This window comes from Halichoerus grypus, chromosome 4 (genome assembly GCF_964656455.1).
Source record: "Halichoerus grypus chromosome 4, mHalGry1.hap1.1, whole genome shotgun sequence".
NCBI lineage: Eukaryota > Metazoa > Chordata > Mammalia > Carnivora > Phocidae > Halichoerus > Halichoerus grypus.
This window is the reverse complement of record NC_135715.1, coordinates 149682065-149709316: the sequence shown is the minus strand read 5'-3', so window position 1 is coordinate 149709316 and position 27252 is coordinate 149682065. Positions and strand designations below refer to the sequence as shown.

The window sequence follows — 27252 nt, the reverse complement described above, 5'->3', positions numbered from 1 at the left end:
AAGTGATAATATGAAGGTAAGAGACACAAAAGCAGTAAAAATGAATATATTTGTAAATAATAAGTCCAGGAACTCACAAAATAAAAGCCTATAAAATCTGATGCCATAAACTTAAAATGTGGGGAAGGGAGGAGTAAAGAATGGGTTCAGACTTAATTGACCATCAATGTAATATAGATTGCTATATGCAGAAGACGTTATATGCAAACCAAATGGTAACCACCAGTCAAAAACTGCTAATAAATATGCAAAGAATAAAAACAAAGAAATTCAAATATATCACTAAAGAAAACCAGCAAACCATGAAAGGGAGAAAGACAAGAATCTTTAGAAACAATCTTCAGAATCTTCAGAAACAATTACAAAACAAGTAATAAAATGGCAATAAATACATATCTATCAATAATTAATTTGAATAAAAATGGACTAAATGCGTCAATCAAAAAATATGGGGTGACAGAGGGGCTAAAAAAACAAGACACATCTATATGCTGCCTACATGAGACTCATTTTAGACCTAAGGGTACATGCAGATTGAAAATGAGGGGATGGAGAAACATTTATCATGCAAATGGATGTCAAGAGAAAGCTGGAGCAGCAATACATATATCGGACAAAATAAACTTTTAAAACAAAGACTGTAATTGTAGACAAAGAACAACACTATATAAATCATTAAGGGGACAATCCAACAAGAAGATACAACAATTGTAAATGAACCCAATATGGGAGCACCCAAATACACGAAACAGTTAATAATAAACATAAAGCAACTAATTGAAAGTAATACAATCACAGTAGGGGACTTTAACACCCCACTTACAACAATGGACAGATCATCCAGAAAATCAATAAGGAAACAGTGGCTTTGAAGGACACACTGGACCAGATGGACTTAACAGATATATTCAGAACATTCCATCCTAAAGCATCAGAATACACATTCTTTCAAGCGCACATGGAACATTCTCTGGAATAGATCACATAATAGGCCACAAAACAAGTCTCAACAAATTAAAAAAGATCAAAGTCATACTGTGCTTACTGGAGGGGAGATGGGCAGGGGGATAAGTTAAATAAGTGATGGGTATTAAGGCGGGCATTTGTGATGAGCACTGGGTGTTGTTTGTCAGTGATGAATCACTAAATTCTACATCTGAAACTAATATTACACTGTTGACTAACTGGAACTTAAATAAAAACTTGGGAAAAAAACTCCCAAACTTCAAAAAACCCAAAGTCATACCATGCATCTTTACTGACCATAACTCAATGAAACTTGAAGTCCACCACAAGAAATGACCTGGAAAGAGCACAAATACATGGAAGTTAAATAACATGCTACCAAACAATGAATGGGTCAACCAAGAAATGAAAGAGAAAATAAAAAAAATTCATGGAGACAAATGAAAATGAAAATGAAACAGTCCAAAATTTTTGAGATACAGCAAAAGCAGTTCTAAGAGGGAAGTTTATAGCAATACAGGCCTATCTCAAGAAGCAAAAAAAAAATCTCATCTCTAATGGTTCGTCTCCCCCTCCGATTTCCCCCCCTTCATTCTTCCCCTCCTGCTATCTTCTTCTTCTTTTTTTTTTTTTCTTAACATATATTGCATTATTTGTTTCAGAGGTACAGATCTGAGATTCAACAGTCTTGCACAATTCACAGCGCTTACCAGAGCACCTACCCTCCCCAGTGTCTATCACCCAGTCACCCCATCACTCCCACCCCACCCCCCACTCCAACAACCCTCAGTTTGTTTCCTGAGATTAAGAATTCCTCATATCAGTGAGGTCATATGATACATGTCTTTCTCTGTTTGACTTATTTCGCTCAGCATAATACCCTCCAGTTCCATCCACATCGTTGCAAATGGCAAGATCTCATTCCTTTTGATGGCTGCATAATATTCCATTGTATATACATACCACATCTTCTTTATCCATTCATCTGTCGATGGACATCTTGGCTCTTTCCACAGTTTGGCTATTGTGGACATTGCTGCTATAAACATTGGGGTGCACGTACCCCTTCGGATCCCTACATTTGTATCTTTGGGGTATATACCCAGTAGTGCAATTGCTGGATCATATGGTAGCTCTATTTTCAACTTTTTGAGGAACCTCCATACTGTTTTCCAGAGTGGCTGCACCAGCTTGCATTCCCACCAACAGTGTAGGAGGGTTCCCCTTTCTCCGCATCCCTGCCAACATCTGAAAAACAAACTGAGGGTTCTAGAGGGGAGGGGGGTGGGAGGATGGGTTAGCCTGGTGATGGGTATTAAAGAGGGCACGTTCTGCATGGAGCACTGGGTGTTATGCACAAACAATGAATCATGGTACACTACATATAAAACTAATGATGTAATGTATGGTGATTAACATAACAATAAAAATTCCTTTAGGGAAAAAAAAAGTCTACATTCAAATAGTAGTAAGAACGGGAAAAATACAATATTTTGATTGTTCATGAGAATGAAAGCACTCTTGGGGGGTGGGGGGATGGGTTAGCCTGGTGATGGGTATTAAGGAGGGCACGTTCTGCATGGAGCACTGGGTGTTATATGCAAACAATGAATCATGGAACACTACATCAAAAACTAATGATGTAATGTGTGGTGACTAACATAACACAGTATAATAAAATTTAAAAAAATGTATTAAAAAAAAATCTCAAGTAAATATCCTAACCTTACACCTAAACAAGCTAGAAAAAGAACAACAAACAAAACCTAAAACCAGCAGAAGGAATGAAATAAAGATTGGAGCAGAAATAAATGATACAGAAACTAAAAAAAACCAATAGAACAGATCAATGAAACCAAGCTCTGGTTCCTTGAAATAATCAATGAAATTGATAAACCTCTAGCCAGACTTATCAAGAAAAAAGGAGAAAGGACTCAAATAAATAAAATCACAAATTAGAGAGGAGAAATAACAACCAACACCACAGAAAAACAGTTATAAGAAAATATTATGAAAAACTATATGCCAACAAATTGGACAACCTAGAAGTGGATAAATTCCTAGAAACATATAAACTACCAAACCTGAAACAGGAAGGAATAGAAAATTCAAACAGACTGATAACTGGTAAAGAAATTGAATTAGTAATTAACAACTCCCAACAAACAAAAGTCCAGGACCAGACAGCTTCACAAGTGAATTCTATCAAACATTTAAAGAAGAGTTAATACTTATTCTTCTCAAACTATTCCAAAAAATAGAACAGGAAGGAAAATTTCCAAATTCATTCTATCAGGCCAGAATTACCTTGATACCAAAACCAGATAAAAACACCACAAAAAAGGAGAACTACAGACCAATATCTCTGATGAACATAGATGCAAAAACCCTCAACAAAATACTAGTAAACCATATCCAACAATACATTAAAAAAAACCACTCACCATGATCAAGTGGGATTTAATCCCAGGTTGCAAATGTGGTTCAATATTTGCAAATCAATCAGTGTGATCTATCACATCAATGAGAGAAAGGATAAAAACTATATGATGATTTCAACCGATGCAGAAAAAGCATTTGATAAAGAATAACATCCATTCCTGATAAGAACCCTCAACAAAGTAGGTTTAGAGGGAATAAACCTCAACATAATAAGGGCCATATATGAAAAACCCACAGCTAACATCATCCTTAATCATCAGCTCTCGGTTTTTCCTCTAAGATCAGGAGCAAAACAAGGATGCCCACTCTCACCTCTTTTGTTCTACTGGAAGTCCTAGCCACAGCAATCAGACAACAAAAAGAAATAAAAGGTATCGAGATTATTAAGGAGAAATAAAACTTTCACTATTTGCAGAAGACATGATATATATAGAAAACCTGAGAGATTCTACCAAAAAACTGCTAGAACTGATCAACGAATTCAGTAAAGTCACAGGATACAAAATCAAGTTACAGAAATCTGTTGCATTTCCATACACCAATAATGAAGCAGCAGAAAGAGAAATTAAGAAAACAATTCCATTTACAACTGAATCAAAAACAATACGATACATATGAATAAACCTAACCAAAGAGGCAAAAGACCTGTACTCTGAAAATTATAAAACACTGACGGAAGAAATTGAAGATGACACAAAGAAATGGAAAGACATTCCATGCTCATTGTTTGGCAGAACAAATATTGTTAAAATGTCTGTACTACCCAAAGCAATCTACATATTTAATGCAATCCCTATCAAAATAACAGCATTTTTCACAGAACTTAGAGCAAACAATCCTAAAGTTTGTATGGAACCACAAAAGACCCTGAATAGCCAAAGCAATCCTGAAAGAGAAAAGCTAAGCTGAGGCATCACAATTCCAAACCTCCAGTTACATTACAAAACTGTAGTGATCAAAACAGTATGGTACTGGCACAAAAATAGACACATAGATCAATAGAACAGAATAGAAAACCCAGAAATGAACCCACAACTATATGGTCAATTAATCTTTGACAAAGAAGGAAAGAATATCCAATGGGAAAAAGGCCCTTCAACAAATGGTTTTGGGAAAACTGGACAGCAACATGCAAAAAAATGAAACTGGACCACTTTCTTACAGCATACACACAAAAAAATTCAAAATTGATTAAAGACCTAAATGTGAAACCTGAAACTATAAAAATCCTAGAAGAGAACATAGGCAGTAACTTCTCTGACATCGACCATAGCAACATTTTTCTAGATATGGCTCCTGAGGCAAGGGAAACAGAAGCAAACATAAACTATTGGGACTACATCAAAATAAAAAGCTTCTGCACAGAAAAGGAAACAATCACCAAAACTAAACAGCAACCTACTGAATGGGAGAAGATATTTGCAAATGAAAACTCTGATAAAGGGTTAGTATCCAAAATATATAAAGAACTTCTACAACTCACCACCTGAAAAACAAATGATCCAATTAAAAAATGGGCAGGAGACATGAATAGGCATTTTTCTAAAGAAGACATCCAGATGGCCAACAGACACATGAAAAGATGTTCATTAATACTTATCATCAGGGAAATGCAAATCAAAACCACAATGAAGTATCACCTCACACTTGTCAGAATGGCTAAAATCAACAACACAAGAAACAACAGGTGTTGGCGAGGATTTGGAGAAAAAGGAACCCCCCTGCGCTGTTGGTAGGAATGCAAACTGGTGTAGCAACTGTGGAAAACAGTTTGGAGGTTCCTCAAAAAGTGAAAAATAGAACTACCCTAGGATTCAGCAACCACACTGCTAGGTATTTACCCAAAGAATACAAAAACAATCCAAAGGATACATGCACCCTGATGTTTATAGCAACATTAACTACATTAGCCAAGATATGGAGGGAGCCAAGTATCCATTGATTGATGAATGAATAAAGAATATTCATGTGGAATATTATTCAGCCATAAAACAGAATGAAATCTTGCTACATGCAACGACATAGATGGAGCTGAAGAGTATAATGCTAAGCGAAATGTCAGACAAAGACAAATACCGTATGATTTCACTAATACGTGGAATTTAAGAAACAAAACAAAGGAGCAAAAGGGGGAAAAGAGAGAGAGAGAGACAAATCAAGAAACAAACTCTTAACTCTATAGAAAAAACATGGTTACTAGAGGGGAGGCAGGTGGGGGGATGGGTGGAATAGGTGATGGGAATTAAAGAGTATATTTATTGTGATGAGCAGTAAGTCCTATATAGAATTGTTGGATCTCTATATTTATACCTATAACTAATATAACATTGTATGTTAACTGGAATTAAAAACTTTTAGAAAAGAAAGGTATACAAAGTATAATAAAAATGTAAAGTTACATAGTATATATTGTGCTAGGATTTACACACATATATATATATATGCATATTGGCCTAGTTCTTCATCTTATTTTTTCACCTAACAATTATTATGGGGATTTTTTAATTATTATATATACAGAGATGCCTAGTTATTTTAAGGATTGAATATTATTTCTTGTGTGGACATAGCATAAAATATTCCATCAATCCCCTCCTGATAGATGCTTAGGTAATTACTTAATTCCCAGTCTTATAAACCATGCTGCAATGAATATCCTTATGTATACTTCCTTGTGAACGTGTATGAAAATCTTTGGATAATTTTCTAGAAATGCAGTTGCTGGTTTGAAAGGTATGTGACTCGATCATTTTTAACATTGGGCCATAATTTGAAGTAGCATTTATTTTAGATAACACAGCAGCAGAGGACATGTAGAATTCAGTGATGTTTTTCTATTTGTTAGCCAGATGGAAATCTCTAGATAGTGAATGAGACTCCTAGAGCCAAAAACTCTGCTGAGAGAATCTCACAAGTAGTATGTAGCAAGGAGGAAAAGTCATCAATGTGGATGTGGCAGAGGGCCAGGACTCTTATTCTGATATTAACCAGGATTTTAATTTTGTAAGTTTCCTGAGCCATTACAGAAAGTCCTTTGTTTAAAATGTTTCAAAGCCAGAAAAAAAAAGCATCATGTAGTTCAGAAGGTAGAGAAATTAGAAACATCTGGTAAATTTGGTTGCCGACATGGCTTGTGCTGACATGGAGATGTAATAACCAGGCGGTTGACTAGTCCAGTCTAATTTGGGTGAATAATATTTTCTCAGCAGTCTCCTGGCCACAAACTATCAAAAAAGCAATGGGAACATGCTGTAAAGTGCCTTGATGCCCAGAACAATTACACTCTGGAAACATTCTCTTGGCTGGCTGAAGATGACCTATGACCATGGCTCAGTTCATTCCACAAACAGAATTAGTCACAGAGCACATGTGAAATAACACTCTTTGTAGGACTTTTCTTGTGTTAACTTTCTAAGTTAATGATGCCATGATGGGTCCTCACACCTTGGAATGCTGTTTATTACCTTACAGTAGCAGGGATGGAAAATAACACAACACTTTGCTTTATATAATTATACAAGTACCATTTTCCCCATGTTGTTATTGACTGTACTGTTTTCAGAGCTATCTTAACATATGAATGAGGCTGGTGTAAGAGTCTGAGTTTGACTTTAGTTGTAACATATTTTTACTATCTTAATATCATATAAATAACATGCAAGTAACTGTTGTCCTCAGAAACATACTGATATTCAGTTCAGCTCTGCACTTATGTGTCTTTCTGATCCCTTTCTGGTCCCTCTCTGATCTCATGAGAGAAAATTTATTACTTCGCTTTCATGTAATGCGTATGTATTTCAAACATAATCCAGTTGATTTACTTGTCACTTTGCGTTTTAATTTATTTATGTACCTGTCTCCAACTGGACGTCTACTCATCAAAGTTAGGAGTATTTTATTTTGTAATGTAATCATGGTGACTGTCAGAGTGCCAAACTCATAATAAATAAAGAATAAATGTTTATAACATGAATGAATCGGTCAGCTAATCAGAGACCATGAGGTATTTTGATAGGAAATCTAGTCTAGCTACTAATCATTTTTCTCCAATGGATACATTCTTCCATTTGGTTTCCTTAAAACTTTTTTACTAATCCATGTTGTTGGGTGATTTTCCAAAGGCATCTGTAACTTCCTGAGTATGTACTCTGAAAGCATTGGCATATAATTCTGTAATTAGTCAGGATGGACCAATTTCGTGATGCCACTTTCAAAGACTTCTGAGAAGAGTTCTGATGGGAAGCGTTAGTTTGCTGTAACTGAAAGTTAGTGTCTTGCTTTCTACTATACCTGGACATTATAACCTAAGAAATATCCAAAGTAGCTGGTACAGCCACTCTGGAAAACAGTATGGAGGTTCCCCAAAAAGTTAAAAAATAGAGCAATTGCACTACTAGGTGTTTACCCCAAAGATACAGATGTAGTGAAAAGAAGGGGCATGTGCACCCCAGTGTTCATAGCAGCAATGTTCACAATAGCCAATCTGTGGAAAAAGTTGAGATGTCCTTCAACAAATGAATGGTTAAAGAAGATATGATTTGTATATACAATGGAATATTACTCAGCCATCAGAAAGGATGAATACCCACCATTTGCATCGACATGGTTGGAACTGGAGGGGATTATGCTAACTGAAATAACTCAATCAGAGAAAGACAATTATCATATGGTTTCACTCATATGTGGAACATAAAGAATAGCGTGGAGGACCACAGGAGAAGGGAGGGAAAACTGGATGGGAAGAAATCAGAGAGGGAGACAAACCATGAGAGACTCTGGACTCTGGGAAACAAACTGAGAGTTACAGAAGGGAGATGGTGGGGGGATGGGGTAGCTGGGTGATGGGTATTAAGGAGGGCACGTACTGTGATGGGCACTGGGTGTTATACACAACTAGTGAATCATTGAACACTACATCAGAAACTAATGATGTACTATATGTTGGCTAACTGAACATAATAAAAAACAAAAACAAACAAACAAAAAACAAAAGAAATGTCCAAAGTATTGCATCAAATTAAAGAACCTTCAAAAAATAGTTCTTATCAGGAATCTATTTTCTGAATTATTTGTAACCATCATCATCAAAGTGTGTCCATCAAGCACTGCCATGTAGCTAGTACGTCCCTGAGTACTGTACCAATTAAGTTGTCTATACAAACCCAGTTGATGCAACACACATTGTTTTTACAGTTCTTTTCAGTTTGGATTCAGTATCCTTCTGATTTTGTTTAGAATTCTGCTTGCTTAAAAGTTGAACATGATGTTTAGTTATTGTTTCTTTCTTTGTCACTTTTAATTTTCAACAATCCTTCCTAGTCCATACGCTGAAAAAAGCATTTCCTTGGGCCCATTCTCCTTGCAGCTCCTGCCCTGCCCTTTCATGTTTATGTGGTCTAGCCTAATTTCATGTCAAGCCTTTATCCTTTCTTTTGTAGGAAAATGGGTGTATTAAGGCAAGACACAATGATGTATAATATAGGTTTTGTATTTCAAGACGACTAGGGGATGATTCAAAATATGAGAAGTTAAGATTTTATTCACAATAAAGAATGTTGGGATATTATGTTAGTAATTGAGTCCAGCTATGTTGTGTATCTTTGAGAAAATTATATAATATTTCCAAGTTTCCTTGTCTTTAAAATATGACGAATATTGGAGATGATTGAGTGTCTTGCGTAGCTGAAACATAGTAGGCACTGAAAATGACAGCTAATAGCAGAATGTATAGCTGCAAAATATACTGGGAGAAGGGCGCCTGGGTGGTGCAGTCAGTTAAGCATCTGACTCTTGGTTTTGGCTCAGGTCGTGATCTCATGGTGGTGAGATCGAACCCTGCTTCAGGCTCCACACTCAGCTTGGAGTCTGTTTGAGATTCTCTCTCTCTCTCTCCCTCTGCCTCTTCCTCTCATGCTTTCTCTCTGTCTCTCTGTCTCTCTCAAATAAATAAATCTTAAAAAAAAAAAAACAACACTGGGAGAAAGAATCTTGTCTAAGCTTGGTGTGTATATGTCATGCATGCTGCTACTCCATGTTCATGTTGCCCACAGTAGGTCCTGCTAATGGCTCAGCACCTTTTCCATTGCTTCTGCATGCAGCTTTAAGATTACTTATAAGTAGCCAATGCCAGGTAACCAAAGAAGGAAAATGAGTTGAAACCATTTTTTCATCCCTCATATAGTCCAGTCCTTTCATACTACAGAAAAGAAAACTGAGGCCTAGAGAAGTTACATGATTTTCTCAAGGTGATATACATTTAGTGAGCAGTCAGAACCTGTACTAAAGTCAGAACTTTTCATTCAGTTCTCCTTCATTGCAACATCGGCCTTTCTTGTTCACCTTCTTTCATCATAACCAGAGCTGGGATTCATTGTCAGTTGCCAATTTTTTTCTCAAGCAAATAAATTAACCCATTTTTTTGAACTAGTATCTGCTGGTTTACATAAATGAGCCACACTGACCACTTTCTACTGGTGATTATATGTATTTTTTAAAAGCCATGGTGTTTGATTCAAACCTTCTGTTCGATTGGCTTTCAGAAAAGCAAAAGCCTGAGGGTCAGCAGATGTTGAAGGAGGTAAAATCAAGGTAAACAATTAGATAAGTAGGAAGAGGTTTCCTAAGCAAGACTAACTCTAAACATTTTCCACATCTTCTCCTTTGATCATTTGACTTTTTTTTTTCCTGGTCTGTTATGGTATGCTGAAATTTTGGGTTTGAATCCTCAGAAACTGGCAACAGTTAAATTAGTCCTTTTTTTTTTTTTTACTGAGAACATGCTCATGCTCGCTAACAACTACCAAATTAATTTGGACTTACTTAGCCAAAGGAAAAACAGGATGAGAAAAGACAATGTGAAGTCTCTTTTCTCATCGCTTATGCCTCCACCCCCACTGTTTTTTGTTTGTTTTAGTTATATTTTCAAATACTCTCTCATTTTCCCATGTTCTGCATTCACTTAGAAAATCTTCTAATAGCACAGAGGACAAACAGGAGTTCCAGAAGTGCTGACTCATCACAGCAGAAGTCCAGTGGTTTGGCAGGAGGCTTAATTTTGAAATGTTGAAATTGACCCTTTTAAAAATAAGTCCATGGCAGCAGATGTCACTGTTGGTCTATCTTAACTTTAGGGCACTTCTTGAGCAGTGTTTGCTCATGAGTATATGAGCCTCGGGATCCTAGATTTTAGGTAGCACGGTCTTGTGGGGACATTTCATGATGGTCTGTGGCACTAATGTAAGGGCCAATTTCTTCTTCCTGGAACCTAATTTAATTACATAGAGTTTTTAATGTTATGATTGTGATTTTTTTTTTTCTTTAAAGATTTATTTATTTTAGAGATTGAGAGTGTGTGAGCAGGGGGAGGGGCAGAAGGAGAGAGAGAAAGAGAAGCTCAAGCAGATCCCTGCTCAGCACAGAGTCCAATATGGGGCTCCATCCCATGACCCTGAGATCATGACCTGAGCCAAAATCGAGAGTCGGATGCTCAACTGACTGAGCCACCCAGGTGCTCCCATTATGATTTTCATACTAATGTCATTTGCCTTTTTTTAACAGAGATCTTTTCCTCTAGGTCCAAATTTTCTTTGTTTCTTTCCTCTTTCTCTGTCTCATTTCTTAAGCATGGAACAGCTTTCTTTTTTCTGCTCAGATATGCTTATTTATTCATGTATAAATTTCCTTAATTCTTACATTCTCTAAGATACCTCCTTCAACATTAATTCTTTTGCTATTAACTCTGATGCAATTATTAACTCTTACTTTTCTGAGTAAATAATTTGTGCCAGTTATTTAACTATTCTCTCAGTTCCATGTCCTCCTTTTTGACTCTACTTGGTGATACTAGGACCCTGCAAATATCATTCCTCAGATTTTCTTGCCAGATTCTTCAAGGCATTAGAGGGATCTGGAAGATATTGGAGGGCGGGCTTTCTATATGATGAAAGAGGAGATAGACTTTCTTACTGTTTTAAAATTTGTACTATTCCTCTTGGCTTCAATTCCCAAATGGCAGTTATTCTAAGCATCAGGTAGTGGCCCCAGCTATGTAAATGACTCCAGCCTCCAGCTGCTTTTGGCACTTCCAGAACCACCTTATAGTGTTCCCTCAGAGGTACCAGCAGCAGCCAGCCCAAGTCCCTTCTTTAAAGCATCAAATCTGGGGGCTCAATCTTGTAGCTCCTAGGTTCTGGTTATCTCCAGCTTTTCCCTTTTGGTACCCTAACCTCAGGCATTGTGGCTCCTTATGGAATGTTCTGTTTTTGCACATGCAGACCTCTTAACACCTGCAGAACCAATTTCCTCCATTGAGTTCCCTCTGTTGAGTGTGGGTTTCTATTTTCTTGACTTGTAAAAAAAAAAAAAATATATATATATATATATATATATATATATATATATGGTCATATATATTTCAAATTATATTTAGGTTAAAAATAGGAAAAAAGCAAATAGCAAATTCACTGCATTGTGTTTTTGATCTGTATTTTAAGAATGCTTCCCTGATTTGAGCCTTCAGTATAAAATATATAGTGATGATTTTGACTACTTGATACGGGATGTGTTTTGTGAAATGTACGTATACCTCCTGACATGATCAAAGCAGAAACTGATGTTAACATTGATAGTAATTTTTCCTTGTGAAAACACCTAATCCTTGCTGATGGGATTCTGGATAGGTTTGACAATTACTAAAATCACTTGATACCTATTCTCTATCCCTGATCTAATTCATACTTCATTATATGGAAAGAAAACCAAAGCCTGAAGAGATGAAGGGGCAAACTTAAGGACATACAAGTGAGCTGTTAGAAACCTGGAGCAGAACTCAATCCAATTTTCTTTCTTTTGCCTCAAGCTGCTTTTAGTTGCTCATGATTTTACACATATCCAGTGCAAGGATTTGTTAGCATTTTGTAAGAACTGAACATAAATAAAGGAATTAATACAGGGTTTCTTTGGAATTAATCATAGTTATATTAGTGTACCATGCCGAGAACTTTAATTTGGAAGGGATAATGTTAAAGAAGTTGTTGCCTTTCTGTGAAAGTCAGTTACTTCTTTATACTATGTATTTATTCATTCATTCACGTTCAGTCAACTAACACTTACTAATATGTACTAATGTACAAGTGTCAGTGTATTAGTGTCATTTTGACTGTTTTAGATCTTTCAGCATCCCCTCTTTCTGTTCACAGCACTGCTTGCATGAATTGCGCTACATTAACTTCTCATACTTTCTCAATTCTTTTCTACAATCTAGTTTCTGCTCCTTTTCTATTGAAACAATCCTTGAATTCACCAATGACCTATTTATCACCAAATCCAATAAACACTTTTCTGCTTTTGTCTTGACCCACTTTCTGTGGCAATTGGCATTATTGACCAGTCCCTCCTTCCTGAAAACTCCCCCTTTCTTTTTAGATATTTTTGTAATAAGTTATCCTCCTACTTTTCCTATTGCTATTTCTCACATCTCCTATGTAGGATCTCAGATATCAGTGACCTCCACAATCTCTGTTCCTGGTTTTGTGCCCTTCTCACTATATTTTCTGTCCTGTATGACCCTCTTCTGGCTCACCTTCTGACCTTCTACCATCATGTATGTTCTGAAGATTCCCAAATCCATATCTCTAGCCTAGACCTCTTTCCTAAGCTCCAGATCTTAATGTACAGCTGTTTGCTGGAAAGTCGCTCCATCCACAAATATCCTTGTTCCACCCATACCAAGGTACTTGCAGCTTTTGCTCTCATCATGTTCCATATCTCTGTATTCCACAATCTTCTCCCTATTTGGAATGCTTCAGTTCTTGTTCAGTTTCTTCATATAGTTCATGCCTAACTCAGTTCTAATGTCTAATTTAAAAAAAAACTCAACAACCTTATTTCAAATATCTCAGTTTAAATATCTTATTTGAAACAACTGTCTTAGTTAAAATATTTTTTTGGGAACATTCCTCCCTGATGCTTCATTGTTCATACTTCTTTTCTTGTTCATACCTTTCTTTTATTCATATCACAATCCTAATGCTTGACTGTTACCATTGTTTCCTTTGCTCCTTACTAGATTCTTTTGATAGTCTCTAAAGATGAGTGCCATCAAGATCTCACCTTCCTATACATGCATGCTGCTTCTCACAGAAAGAGGTGGAGTCTCTTTCCCCTCTTCTTGAATATGGGCTGTACTTTTGACTTGCTTTAGCCAACAGTGTGCGGCAGAAGTACCATTCTGAGATTTCTTAGTCCAGGCTTAAAGAGGCTTGGAGCTTTCTTGTCTTTACCCTTTGCATCCTAATTGCCATGCTTTCAAGATGTCCAAGTTAAACATCTGAATGATCAGAGGCCATGTAGAGAGATACCCTGAAGGATAAGAGGCTATCATGGACATTTCAGCCCTAGTTGAGCTTCCAGTGAATGCAACTGTATGAATGACTGTGTCATAGCTAGGTAGTTGCTCTCAAATCTAGTTACTTATCAGAATCATCTGGAGAGCTTTTCAAAATTATTGCCTCTTGGAGACTTTTATTTGATACATCTGTGTTGGAGCCCAAATCCGTTTTTTTTTTTTTTTTTTTTTAAGTAGGCTCCACACTGAGTGTGGAGCCCAACGTGGGGCTTGAACGCACAACCCTGAGATCAAGACCTGAGCTGAGATCAAGAGTCTGATGCTTAACCAACTGAACCACCCAGGCACCCCCAAAATCTATTTTTATAAAGCACTATGGGGTGCCTGGCTTGCTCAGTCTGAGGAGTATGTAACTCTTGATCTCGGGGTCATGAGTTCCAGCTCCATGTTGAGTGTAGAGATTACAAAAAAAAAAAAAAAAAAGAAAGAAAGAAAGAGAAAGAAAGAAAGAAAAGAAGTTAGGAAAGGCACTAAACATGTTTGAGTTTCAATTTCTGTACTTTCAAACTGAGGATAATGTTACCTATTTTTTAAAAAAGCACTAAGCTATGATCTAGATTTCTGATGATACAAAGGGCTCTTTTGCATTGCTCAGAACACTTGTGAAGGTGGGTAGAAGATAGTCTTTTCCTAGTTAAACAAGGGAAATATATATTTCCCAGAGAAAGAGACAAGAATAATAGACTGTTGAAGGCATCTAGATTACCTAATTGAGGGGTTCACAAGCCTGCATGCAAAAGAGAATTGTCTGGGAGTTTGAAAATACCAATGTCAGCACCTAGTGCAGCACGATAACATCAGAATCTCTGGGAATTGGACACCAGCATCCATTGCAGACTAATCATATTAGAATCTCTGGGGGCAGGGCATCCCGTGTTGATTGAGAACCATCTTCAACAGGGTTTGGCAAACATTTTCTGTAAAGGGCCAGACTGTAAGTATTTTGGCTTTGGTAATATTTGAAATATTTTTGGCCATATGGTCTCTGTCACAGTGCTCAACACTGCTGTTGTAGCATAGAAGTAGCCATAGATACGACATAAACAAATGAACATGCTTGTGTTCTAATGAATCCTTATTTATGGGCACAGATTTGAAACTGTAGTTTACTGACTAATGAACTTGAGCAAACAACACCTAATTTTTAAAAATTTCAGCTTTGTTGGGGTAAAATTGTAAGATACTTAAAGCATACATTGTGGTGAGTTGATATACATATATATTGTGAAAGGATTTCTGCCTCCCTTTCTAGCTAATTAACACATCCATTGCTCCATGTATTTATCTTTCTTTTTCTTTTTTGGTGAGAACATTTAAGTTCAACTCTATTAGCAAATTTCAATTGTACAAGTGTTATCAATGTATATCAACTATAATCACCATGTTTTCCCTGGCAACCACTTTTCTACTCTCTGTTTCTATGAATTTGACATTTTCCCCATTTTAGATTTCATATATAAGTGATATCATGCAGTATTTGTCTTTCTCTGTCTGGCTTATTTCACCTAGCATAATGTCCTCAAAGTCTATCTGTGTTGTCATAAATGGCAGGACTACGTTCTTTCTCACACAGCTGAATAATATTCCATTCTGGTGTGTGTGTGTGTGTGTGTGTGTGTGTATACATCTCACATCTACTTTATCCACTCATCTGTTGATGGGCACTTAGTTGTTTCCATATCTTGGCTATTATAAATAATGGTGCAATGAACATGGGAGTGCAAAGATCTACTCAATATCCTGTTTTAATTTTCTTTGGAAATCTCTACTTTTAGGCTTATTCTTCCAATTTTTAAATATTGTCAACTAACTGAAAAAATTTTTTAAATGCTGTGTAAGTCAAACTAAACATGTGTCTGGGCTGGATCCAGTTACTGCATCTGTGGAGAATCTGAGCAATGACAGAATCAAGGGAGAGTTGGGTGTGGAATCTGGGAGAGGAACTGCTTTGTCAAAGAAAGCACGTGTGAGGGAAATACCAAGAGTAAGAGAGAGATGGAGGATTGGGCTAGGGAGTAGAGCAGTGATGAATCATTTAAGGAGTCAAGAGAGATCAGGTCTCCTTCCATTTACATTTCTATTAAATGAAGGAATAACTTTTATTGGGATAATGCTAAAATATTTTATAATATTTTTTTCTCTCATGTCTGTATCTTTATAGTTATTGTCAAGAAAAGAAATAAGATCATATGTAGATGATGGGAACTATTAAAAACCAGGTGGCTTATTATTCAGGACTTTAGGGAGTAGAGAAAGGAAAGAGTCGGGGAACTGGCTAGGAGCAGAGAATAGGCCTTGGGGGTCTATCTGCAAGTAGAGTGGAATAGAGCTAGATGAGTATGGGGAGAAAATATACCTCAGGAGTGATATTCAATACTTAGAACAGAAAGAGAGAACTGGGATTAGACAAAAGTGGAGGCTAGCCAGGAATCAAGTCCTGGTGGGCTGGAAGGTATTTTGGCAGTGTTGGTCAAAGTAGTAGCCAAGGTGAGGTACTGAGCTGGGTGGCCAAGATCAGAGCCAGAACTATTGAATACAGAGCCAGGGATCTGGAGGCAGTTGGAAAGATATGCAAAGCAGACTATGCCAAGAATATGTACCCCCTGGTTTGGGAGTTTTCAAGTGGGAAAATTGCTGAGTTCATAATACATATTATGTAACTAACATAGTAATTCTTCTTAGGCTATTTTTTAAGTCAATGTTGAATTAAGAGTTAAACTAGATTTAAAATCTGGAATTTTGGTTAAAAAAATTAAAACATCCAAACATATCATCTTTCCAACAAATGTTTTTTAAACAGACCTCTCAGCCAAGTTGCCTAAGAACAACAGTTGACAAGAACTGCACGTCTTCAAACACTGTCTACGGCAGAATGGAAACAGGAACCTCTGGGAATATCTGTGAGTCATAAAATGTTGTAAGGAACTTTCCAAAGACATTTTCTTACTAGGATAGAGAGTTCTAATCTCATATTGGCAGACTCTGTTGGCGACAAAGTACATTGTTTACTTTGATTCCTTTTCAGCTGTCCTTCATGACCTTGGTTTATCAGGTTTTTGATATATTGGAACAGAAGAGTTGCATAAAATGACAAGATTGTAACCCCTTCTGTTCTTCTAGTCTCTTAAAAGATAAAAATCATGATCCTAATCTATGCTTCCTTTGTGAGTATGTTTAAGTCAGTTGTCTTTGAAGGAAGTAGTTTGGATTACTCCCACAATTTTGAAAGCTTATAGTACTAGTAATTGAAGACATATGTTTTCTTTTAATTAAGAAAGGATGTCAAAAAACACTTCATAATGCTGCCGAAAGGGGTATTTCTAAGTGTGGTGTGCATGCATGCATGGGGTCATTTAATCTAGTTTAAATATGAGTGTTTGAATTTGGGGAAATATAGACACAAATGCATATCCAACAAACATAGTTATCAATGTTAAGAAAAGACCAAAAAGTAGGCCAGAAAAAAAGAATACCCAATCCTTTGCTCATAAATTTAATCTAAATCTAAATTTTTGGATATTTGATGGAGTCTGAGTAATTTCTAAATTGATTTATTATTTACAGATCTTTTCTATTTTTATTTCATTTTTAAAGCAGAGGTTCAAAAGGTTTTGACTATTGTACAAAACTGTGCAATCACCACCCAAATCAATATGTAGAACATTTCTATCACCTAGAAAGCTCCCATGTGACCCTTCTAGTCATTCTTCTACCACCACTCTCCTCCAAACACCAGAAACAGCAGAGATTAGTTTTGCATGCTCTTGGACTTCATATAAATTGAATCATACAGTATGTACTTTTTTGGGTTTTGCTTCTTTGACCCAGCATGTTTTTAAGATTCATCCAAATTATTGTGTGTTTGAGTCATTCAGTCCTTTTAATTGCTCAGTAGTATTCCATTGTATGAATATATATACCACTGTCTGTTCTTTTGATGATGAACATTTGCATTGTTCCCAATTTTTGGCTATTATAAATAGGAGTGCTAAAACATTCTTGTAAAAGTCATTTTGTAGTGTATGTTTTTATATCTCTTGGATAAATACCTAAGAATGGGATCCCTCCATCATAGGATTTTATAAGAAATTGCCAAACCATTTTCTAAAGTGATTGTATGATTTTACAGTCTTACCAGCAATGAATGGAGTTCCATATCCTTGTCATTTTTTAGTATTAGTCTTTTTGATTTTAACGTCTCAAGTGAGATTGAAATATTATTTCATTGTGATTTTATTTGCATTTCTCTGATTACTAATGATGTTGAGGAACTTTCTGTTTGTTTATTGGTCATTTCTTTATCTTGCTTTGTGAAGTATCTCTTCAATTCTTTCACCTATTTAAAAAAAATTTTTTAGAGGTTGTCTTTATATTCTAAGAGTCCTTTCAGATAATGTTTCTCCTAGTCTGGATCTTGTCTATTTACTTCCTTAATGGCTACTTTTTTTTAGTTGAGGAATAATTAATCAGAACAAATTAATAATTAATTTAATTGAGAAATAATTCAAATGCCCTAAAACTTACCCTTTTAAAGTAAATCAGTAGTTTTTAGTATATTCACAGCTGTACAACTATCAGCCGTATGTAATTTTAGAACGTTTTCATAACTCCCCAAGTAAACTCCATGTCCATTAATGTTCATTCCCCATTTTCCTCTCCTCCTGTAGACCCTGACAACTGCTAATATAATATCTGTCTCTATAGATTTGCCTCTTCTGGACAGTTTATGTAATTGTAATTATATACAGTTGTACAACCTGGTGCAAATATGCAGCTTTTGTATGTGGCTTCTTTCACTGTGAACATCATTTATGGCTGAATAGTATTTCACTGTATAGATACGCCACATTTTAAAAAATCTATTCATCAGTTGATGAATATTTGGATTGTTTCTACTTTTTGGCTCTTATGAATAATGCTGCTTTGAACATGTATGTACAAGTTTTCATATAAGTGTATATTTCAATTCTCTTGAATATATTCCCACTCTTGACTGAAAATGGTCCCCCAACATTGATATGTTGAAAACCTAATCCCCAATGTGATGGTATTTGGAGATGGGAGGCTTTGGGAGATGATTAGTTCATCAGGGTGGAGCCCTTATGATGGGACTCATGCCGTAAGACATGAAAGAGCTTGCTTCCTTTTTAACTTTTTGAGGAACATCCATACTGTTCTCCAGAGTGGTTGACCAGTTTGCATTCCCACCAATAGTGCAAGAGGGCCCCCCTTTCTCCACATCCTCACCAGCACCTGTTGTTTCTTGTGTTGTTGATTTTAGCCATTCTGACAGGTGCAAGGTGATACCTCATTGTAGTTTCGATTTGTATCTCCTTGATGATAAGTGATGTTGAGCATCCTCTCATGTGTCTGTTGCTCATCTGGATGTCTTCTTTGAAAAAATGTCTATTCATGTCTTCTGCTCATATTTTAATTGGATTATTCATTTTTTTTGGCTGTTGAGTTTTACAAGTTTTTATGTATTTTAGATACTAACCCTTTATCAGATTTTTCATTTGCAAATATCTTCTCCCATTCTGTAGGTTGCCTTTTCATTTTTTTTTTCTTTTAACATTTCAATGGGATAACTTGAAACTCTCAAAAATATGCAAACAAATAAGAGTAAATGATTTAGGAACAATCATTGCAGATTACACACACACACAGTTATACATACAAATGATTAAATGCTAAGTAGGTGGAAAATGTGAAGATGTGTGTGTGGGTGTGGGTGTGTGTGTGTTGGAGAGCTATAGAATTGTTTACAGCTGTGCTTTTCAAACATTTCTGTCGAAGGATCACTAAGTAGAGAAGAAACATGGATGGTTGGGAGTAAGAGAGGAGTGACTAGGTGCAGACTCTTTCTTCAACATGTCATGTTTTATTTTATTTTATTTTACTTATTTTTATTTTTTTAAAGATTTTATTTATTTGAGAGAGAGAGCAAGTGAGGAGGGGCAAAAGGGGAGGGAGAGAGAATCTGAAGCAGACTCTGCACTGAGTGTGGAGCCCGATGGTGGGGGGGTGCTCAATCCCATGACCCAGAGATCATGACCTGAGCAGAAACCAAGAGTCCGACACTTAACCGACTGCAACCACCCAGGTGCCCCATGTCATGTTTATTTTAAAAATTTATACAATTTTCATTTTATTTCATGCCATATCCATGTTTGTCTTGATATAAAAACAATAACAGGTAAAGTTATTTTATCTTCAAATTTGATTAAAATAGACACCTGGGGGGTGCCTGGGTGGCTCAGTCTTTAAGCGTCTGCCTTCGGCTCGGGTCATGATCCTGGGGTCCTGGGATCGAGCCCTGCATCAGGCTCCCTGCTCAGCCGGGAGCTGCTTCTCCCTCTCCCACTCCCTCTGCTTGTGTTCCCTCTCTAGCTGTCTCTCTCTCTCTGTCAAATAAATAAAATCTTAAAAAAAAAAATAGGCACCTGAAGAAGCTATGTCATGTCTAGCCTTGCTTTTGAGCATTTCTTGGCATAGTAAATCATATCTTAGGGATTTACATACTTTTGTTTGAGAAACACAGATGTATAATGATAAATAAATGAATCATAGTCAGGTGCAGCTTGTGCATTCGGAGGCAGTTGTTTTGATTCTGACAGAGGTTTGCTTGTAGGTAGTTAAAGCAGCTGTGTCAAAATTCCAGCCTATTCAAAGAGGTTGTACCAACAGAAACCTCTGAACCTCACTCTATCTTTGGCTTCTCTTCAATCCCATCTCCTAGGGCTGGGAGAGGAGACAGAGTGATATTTGTTTCACAAATTAATTAAAAATAAAAGTCGGTGATAAAAGTTTAATGGTTTGATTTTTAGCTATTTTAAAATGACACCATGTCAAAACAGCTTCATCAAAATATCATTTACCTGTTGGGTACAATTATTTGAAGGAGTTCATGGAGAATAAAAAACTTTAGAAAAAAAATGCTGTAGTGTAGAGTAAGTTTAAAGGGCTTCTTGTTGAGCCTAATTGACAAACCCATGGCAATTAATTAATCCACTTGTTTTGAAAAATTAAATTAAATAACTAGGAGAGGGAGGTGTATAGAGGGAATCAACTAATTCAAGGCTGGCATAGAAATCAAAGGCCAGAGGAAAGTGAGAAAGTGGGGAATTCAGTAAAATGGGTGGTGGAGACAGGTGGAATTCCCTAAACCCTTTGATTAGGTCATAAGTAATGTTATACAGGTTGACTCTGCTGGTGAGGAAAACTTAATTGGTACTTTTATGCCCTTATATTAGTTTGCTAGGGCTACAGTATCATAGTACCACAAACCAGGTGGCTTAACAACAGAAATTTATTGTCTCACAGTTCAGAGGCTGGAAGTCCAAGATCAAGGTGTTGGCAGGATTGGTACCTTCTTAAGGCTGTAAGGGAAGGATCTGTTCCTCTCTTTTTTGTCTTACAGATGATCACCATTATGTTCACATGGCATTCTGCCCATATGACTAAGTCTGTAAGTAAATTCCTCCTTTTTATAATGATACCAGCCACGTTGGGTTAGAGCCCACACTAATGATCTCACTGTAACTTAATTACCTTTGTGAAGATCATCTCTGCAAATAAGGTCACATTTTGAGATCCTGGGGCTTAGGACTTCAACATACAAATCTGGGGGGTGGGGCAGGGGCACAATTCAACCTCTAACACATCTCTTTATACTTTAACTTAATTTCATAAGTGAGCTCACACCAAATCTCTTCTCGGACACTGAGATGAAATGAAATATTAATGCAGTTTGAATTCAGCCCTGGCTAGGACCACTCATACCAGTGGTTGCAGACACAGTGCACTACTGTGGGTCAGATATAGGGTCTAGAATAAGAAACAATATGATGGCATCTCAGCTCTGTGTATCATGCATCAATCTAGAGAGTTCAGGAGCTCTGAGGATAAACACATTTCATATATTTAGTACTAAAGAGAAAATGTTTGTTAGGAACAAGTGAGTGCTCATGTTTTTATTTCATTTGAATTACAATCATATTTACTGCTCCTATATCTTGCTCAATCTAATAATCTTGGACACTAGCTAATCAATTTTATAGTTTATAAATTTCAGTTTGAGACATTTTGCATGTTGACACACAGCTGCTTTTAGTCACCTGCAAATAAGTTATATCTCTAATGTAATCCGACTAAGTCTGCACTTCAAACATAGAAATAATTCTCATTAATTTAAAGTCACCTAATTTTTGGATTACCTACTACTCTTTGGGATTATATATACCTTTCCCCACTCCATCAGTGTGGATGAAAGTGGTTTGTTGGTATAAGTAATAAAAGTGGCAGATTAAATGGTTTGGAAAATGTGGTAATATGTAGAAATAAATTACTAAAAAATTTTATGTATTATTTTAAGTAAAGAATATTTTTAAGAGTCATTGCTAGTCATTAAGAATGTGGATTCTTGAACTAGACAATCTTGGTTCAATCTTAGGACCTAACAGTACATGAAAAATGTTTGTATTACCTGGCATAGGAAGCAGTCTAGATGTGTTAACTTTTTTTTTTTTTTTTTTTTTTTGCTATCAGAGAACAAAATAAATTAAGAGGCAATAACATGAAATAACACCAAAACCAAATGAATATTTCTTATAATTTATATGGAGACAATAATGCTAGAATAATTAAAATTACTTGAAAATCTCATTCCTAATAAAATTCTAGATTAGAAAATTGATATTTGAAGCTTTACCAGTAGGTATATACTATCCATAAAATAATGTTAATGACTTGGACTCTATGACATTTTGATTACTAGAGAACACCATGCAGATTAGTGTGTCATTCTACAGAAATGACTTCGCAAGTTCTTTTTTTAAAAATAATATACATTGGGCTTTACATCAAGGCTACTAGAAATAAGATTATAAATAATCTCTCTATATTTTCTGAAAAACCACTATTGTTGGTGCTCCCTGTGTAACACTCACTTGATATATAGCCCTTTAAAAAAATATTAATAGGGAAACGGTTCTTTTGCCTGACAAACTTCTCTGCTTCCTTTTATAAGAAAACAAGAAAGATTAAGCCCATCATTTCTCTTTTTGTGCCTTGTAAGACACAAAAATTGCAATGTGTTCAAAGAACTACTTTCTTTTCTTTCTATTACAGAGAAATACTATTTTTCCCAGTCACCTTGTATCTGGGTGAGAGTGTATGACTAGTTCTGGTCAACAGAGTATGAATGGATGTATGCCAGTTCTAGGTTTGGCCTTTAAAAACTCTTCAAATTTCCAAATGCTGTCTCTGTGCTTGTGAGCTGGTTAAATGCAGTAGTTTGACAGAAAGACCCTTTCTAAGGAAGGGCCTGGAAGATGGTCTCATTACAAGGTGAAAGAAATTCTGATCACTAAGACACTACTTGAAGGAGAGGTGCCCCAAAGAGTCCCCTCAGAAATATACACATTGGATTTTGCACGACAAAGCAACAACAACGAAAGTAAAAAGACTCCCCCTCCTCCCTCAAAAAAAATCATATATTGGTCCTAGGCCACTGAGAGATTTTTTTTTGGTTGCTTGTTATGTAGCACCTGGCATATACCTTGGCAGCCAAGGTGTTAAAAATGTGCAGTGATAGGAATTTATTAGTTTTGTTTTTGCTTTGTGTACTAAATTTCTCCTTCCTTTCTTCCTTTTCTTCCTTCCTTCCTTTCCTTCCCTGGCTTTCCCCTTTCTTTCTTTTTCTTTCCTTTCCTTTCACTTTTCTTATTAATTATAGTTTACAGATATCATTATATTATTATATATTATATTAGTTTCAAGTATACAACATAGTGATTTGACAATTATATACATTATGAAATGCTCACCATGGTAAATGTAGTTATCACCATACATATCATACCTCTACCACCATACAAAGTTATTACAATATTATTGACTGTATTCCCTATGCTGTACTTTTCATCCCTCTGATTTATTTTTTAACTGGAAGTTTGTACCTCTTAATCCCCTTCATCTATTTCATCCACTTCCCCATCCCCTCCCCTTTGGCAATCACCAATTTGTTCTCTGTATTTATGAGTCTGTTTCTGATGTTGTTGTTTTTGTTGTTGTTGTTCATTTGTTTTGTGTTTTATGTCCATATATAAGTGAAATCATATGGTATTTTATGTGTTTCTTGGGATGAGGTTGAGAGGGATGTAGAGTGGGTTGCTGGCTCCTGAAGTTCAGACTTTTGGTACCATAACATGTTGCCCATTGTCCTAAAATGCCCCTATGAAAATGGTTTCTCTTAACTTCAGGGAAGCTTTCAAGTTCTAAATATTAGTATATAATATTTCAGGAGATTTCATGGCAAAAGTTTAAACCTTAGAATCGTGATTTATGGGAAAATCTCTGGGAAATTTCAACATTTAATAATTTGGATAGGCAAATACCTCTAAAATATGCTAAGTTGATTAACATCAACTAATTAAATTAAAATGGATCTTCAGTTTAGGATATAGGGAAATGGGACATCCATTATAAAATTACTAGGTTAGGTGAGGAATTTAGTACCAAATTTTATTCAAATAAAATAATCTTCCCAATCACTGGAACATAATGTCATGAACTTCAATTTTAGCTTGATCACAATGTAAGTTCTGTCATATATAGAATCAAAATCTTATTTGTGTTTTAGTTTCTGTTTTTCTGTTTTCTGTGATTTAGGTATGGACAAATACAACACAAAGTTCTTTCCTCCAGAAATCCCTTCTCCATGTATTTTTAGGACTTACTTAGCTTTTTCATGAAACAAAGATTCAACAAAATAAATATCTTATGGAGAATATCTTATTTTGTTGTTTCTTCTGGATTTGAGGAATTTTCTGTTTTAGCCTTGATGAGTAAATTAAATCTCTGATAAAATTTCTGTCTAGGTTACTTATACAGTAAAACCAGATTGTGGAGCTGTTTAACCATGTTTTTTTCTTCAGTGACAGCCTTTAATATAAAGTGATAGTCCATAAAATTTCAGCAGTCTCTAGTAGATATATAAATCCAGTGTAATTCACTTCACTTTTAGAAATAGTACAAATGGCTAGCCAATTTTTTTCTTTAGAGTATAAACAAAGATATAAAGGTGTTACAACTTCAAACATAAAATTACAGGAATTCTTATTTCTCAAGTCTTTAATGATCCCAGTTCTAGGAGATACTACATTATTTTACTAGGTTTAAACAGGTCCAGTGAGCTGGGTAGGGCATTGAAAGGTATATTTTAAGCATGTTATTGTTCCAGTATGATTACAGTGTCACATTTATATTTGTCTTTTATTCCATGAGCATTTAATGTTCTAGACATTGAGATAGATGCTCTCACAGATTATCTTTTTTAATCCTCATAAAAAATCCTTTGAGGTGGTGCACATGTGCCCATTTTCCTGGAAAGGAAACAGAGTTTAGAGAGAATACATGACTTCTCCAAAGTCACCTTTGTAGTCTTTAGGGTGGCATCAGAATGAAGACCTCCCCCCTCCCCATATGACTGACACCAGAACCTATGCTTATTTCCCTATTGAATCTAGTTTACTTTGTGTGTTCTGGAACCATCTTGGCCATCTACCATTAACCCAATCACTACTTACTTCTCAGATGTAACCACTGTGCAGAGCTCTCCCCTCTTCTTGCTATGGCTCCTGGAGACATGACTACTTCTCTTCTCTTCATCACCTTATTTTTGGGCAGTTTTTCCCCTCCCAAGACTGACTGAAAAGTGGAATACAGTTCTATTCTTGCTTTCTTGCTGCCCCCCAAACAGAGTTATTTTTATTTCTCCAAGTTGGGTGACAAATGCAGAAGCTATTTTATTTTTATACCTCTAAATACAGTGGAGAAAATACAGAAAACCTGGGAACATTCAAAGTTTCCTAATTTTGTGAAGTCTCTAGATAAGACACTATGTAGTTTTGGACTCTTTTCTGAGAATGTGGAGAGTAGATTTTTAAAAAATCCAGCCACAGAGGAAAAGACAGAAATGTGCAGAGAGATATTTCCCCACAAATTTGCAGACAGGAAAAAAAGACAAATTGTAAAGTAAGTATAACATAGAGCATAGTAAGGGATATGTATTTTAAGTCAGAAGATTGTGAGTGTGAGTGTTATTATTAAAGCATCAGAACCTTGACCTTACTTGGCTTAAGTATCTTTGCATAACAATACCTAAAGGGTTGTCTAACTCAAAGATTTATACACCCCATTGAAAGATTTGATGAACAGGCTTAATCCTCTAGTTTTCCTTGAGAACCATTCTCAATGTATGCTTATATATGATGAACTGTAATGGCCAGAGAGGGCATCCTTTCATAATCTCTAGTTCCACCTTGCTCCCATAGTTAGTCCTTAAACATTCTGGGTGTTGCTTTTTGTTTTTTTCCCCAAGATATCATGTGGTTTGATCTACATTAAGAAAGATCTTCTTGATTTAGAGAAGTTTTTATTAAGTTTTTGCTTATGCAGGCACTTCAGTACAAAATGGAAGCACCACGACTTACTATGGAATTTAAATAAAACTGATTATTTCAGAAGGCATTGCTGTGTTTCGAAGCATAAGTTATTTGTCAGTGAAAATGATGCCTTCCCTATAACATGTAGCAATATTCTTCAAGCAATATTTATCATGGACCAATCATATTTAATGGCCTAAGGAAACTATATTGTGTCATATATTGAAATATGTTTGTTCTACAAGTTATAGGCAGAATATTAGTATCAAGTTTTGGCAGTTCGTCCATGCAGATTAGACAGAATTGAGGCATATATCAGTGTCGGTTCATGGTGCAGAGATTTCCTAAACTTGAGGTTATTTCCACCTGTCAAAATGGAGGATGATCTTAAGTGATTACCTCAAAGCAATGAACTAATGAATCAGTGAACTAATGCAGTTTCCAAATTATTATTTTTTAAACTAATGGAATTACATATCAAAGTGAATATTAAAAACTATTTAACAACATTAGCTTAAAATTTTAGCTTAAAAATACACCTTCTTGACTAGTAATCTATTAATTGTGTACAAATAAACATGAGTTCGATACAGTATTTCCTGGCTGATTTTCGAAAAAAACCAAGAAACAAAAAACTTCAGAAAATGGCTAAAAGCTGTGGAGTAACATTAAAAACATGAAATTTTGCTTCTGTAACAGGATATTCAGTGGGGATTCAATGTTCCATGTATAGGGTCAGAGCTGAAAAATCTGAGGTTTAAATTTAAACAATTTAAAGAGAATTTCCCCAAAGAAGAAATTATTAACACTTCCCTCAGAGCTAATGATAAAAGGCAGAACCAACACCATCAGCTATCCCCACCACCACCCTTTCTATGTAAAATGACTAGACTGGGGAGACAGGAATCATCAGAAGCGCAGTTATTGTTAGAGGCTTCCCTCTTTCCCCTCCTTGGGGAGGAATAGAGATGCTTTCTTTTCTAAGGCCAAACT

At 35.9% G+C, this 27252-nt stretch overlaps 1 protein-coding gene across 8 annotated transcripts in view; it reads left to right on the top strand.

Annotated features, from left to right (window-relative positions):
- Positions 1–27252, top strand: part of COL5A2 (collagen type V alpha 2 chain) — a 516164-nt gene that overhangs the window by 225825 nt on the left and 263087 nt on the right. For 5 of the 8 annotated variants that reach the window (XM_078071095.1, XM_078071093.1, XM_078071094.1 and 2 more), the window contains one exon: positions 16614–16713. The exons of the other annotated variants lie outside the window; for them this stretch is intronic. The gene's annotated coding sequence lies outside the window, so the exon portion shown is untranslated. The remainder of the gene's footprint in view (positions 1–16613; positions 16714–27252) is intronic. 8 annotated transcript variants of the gene reach the window in all.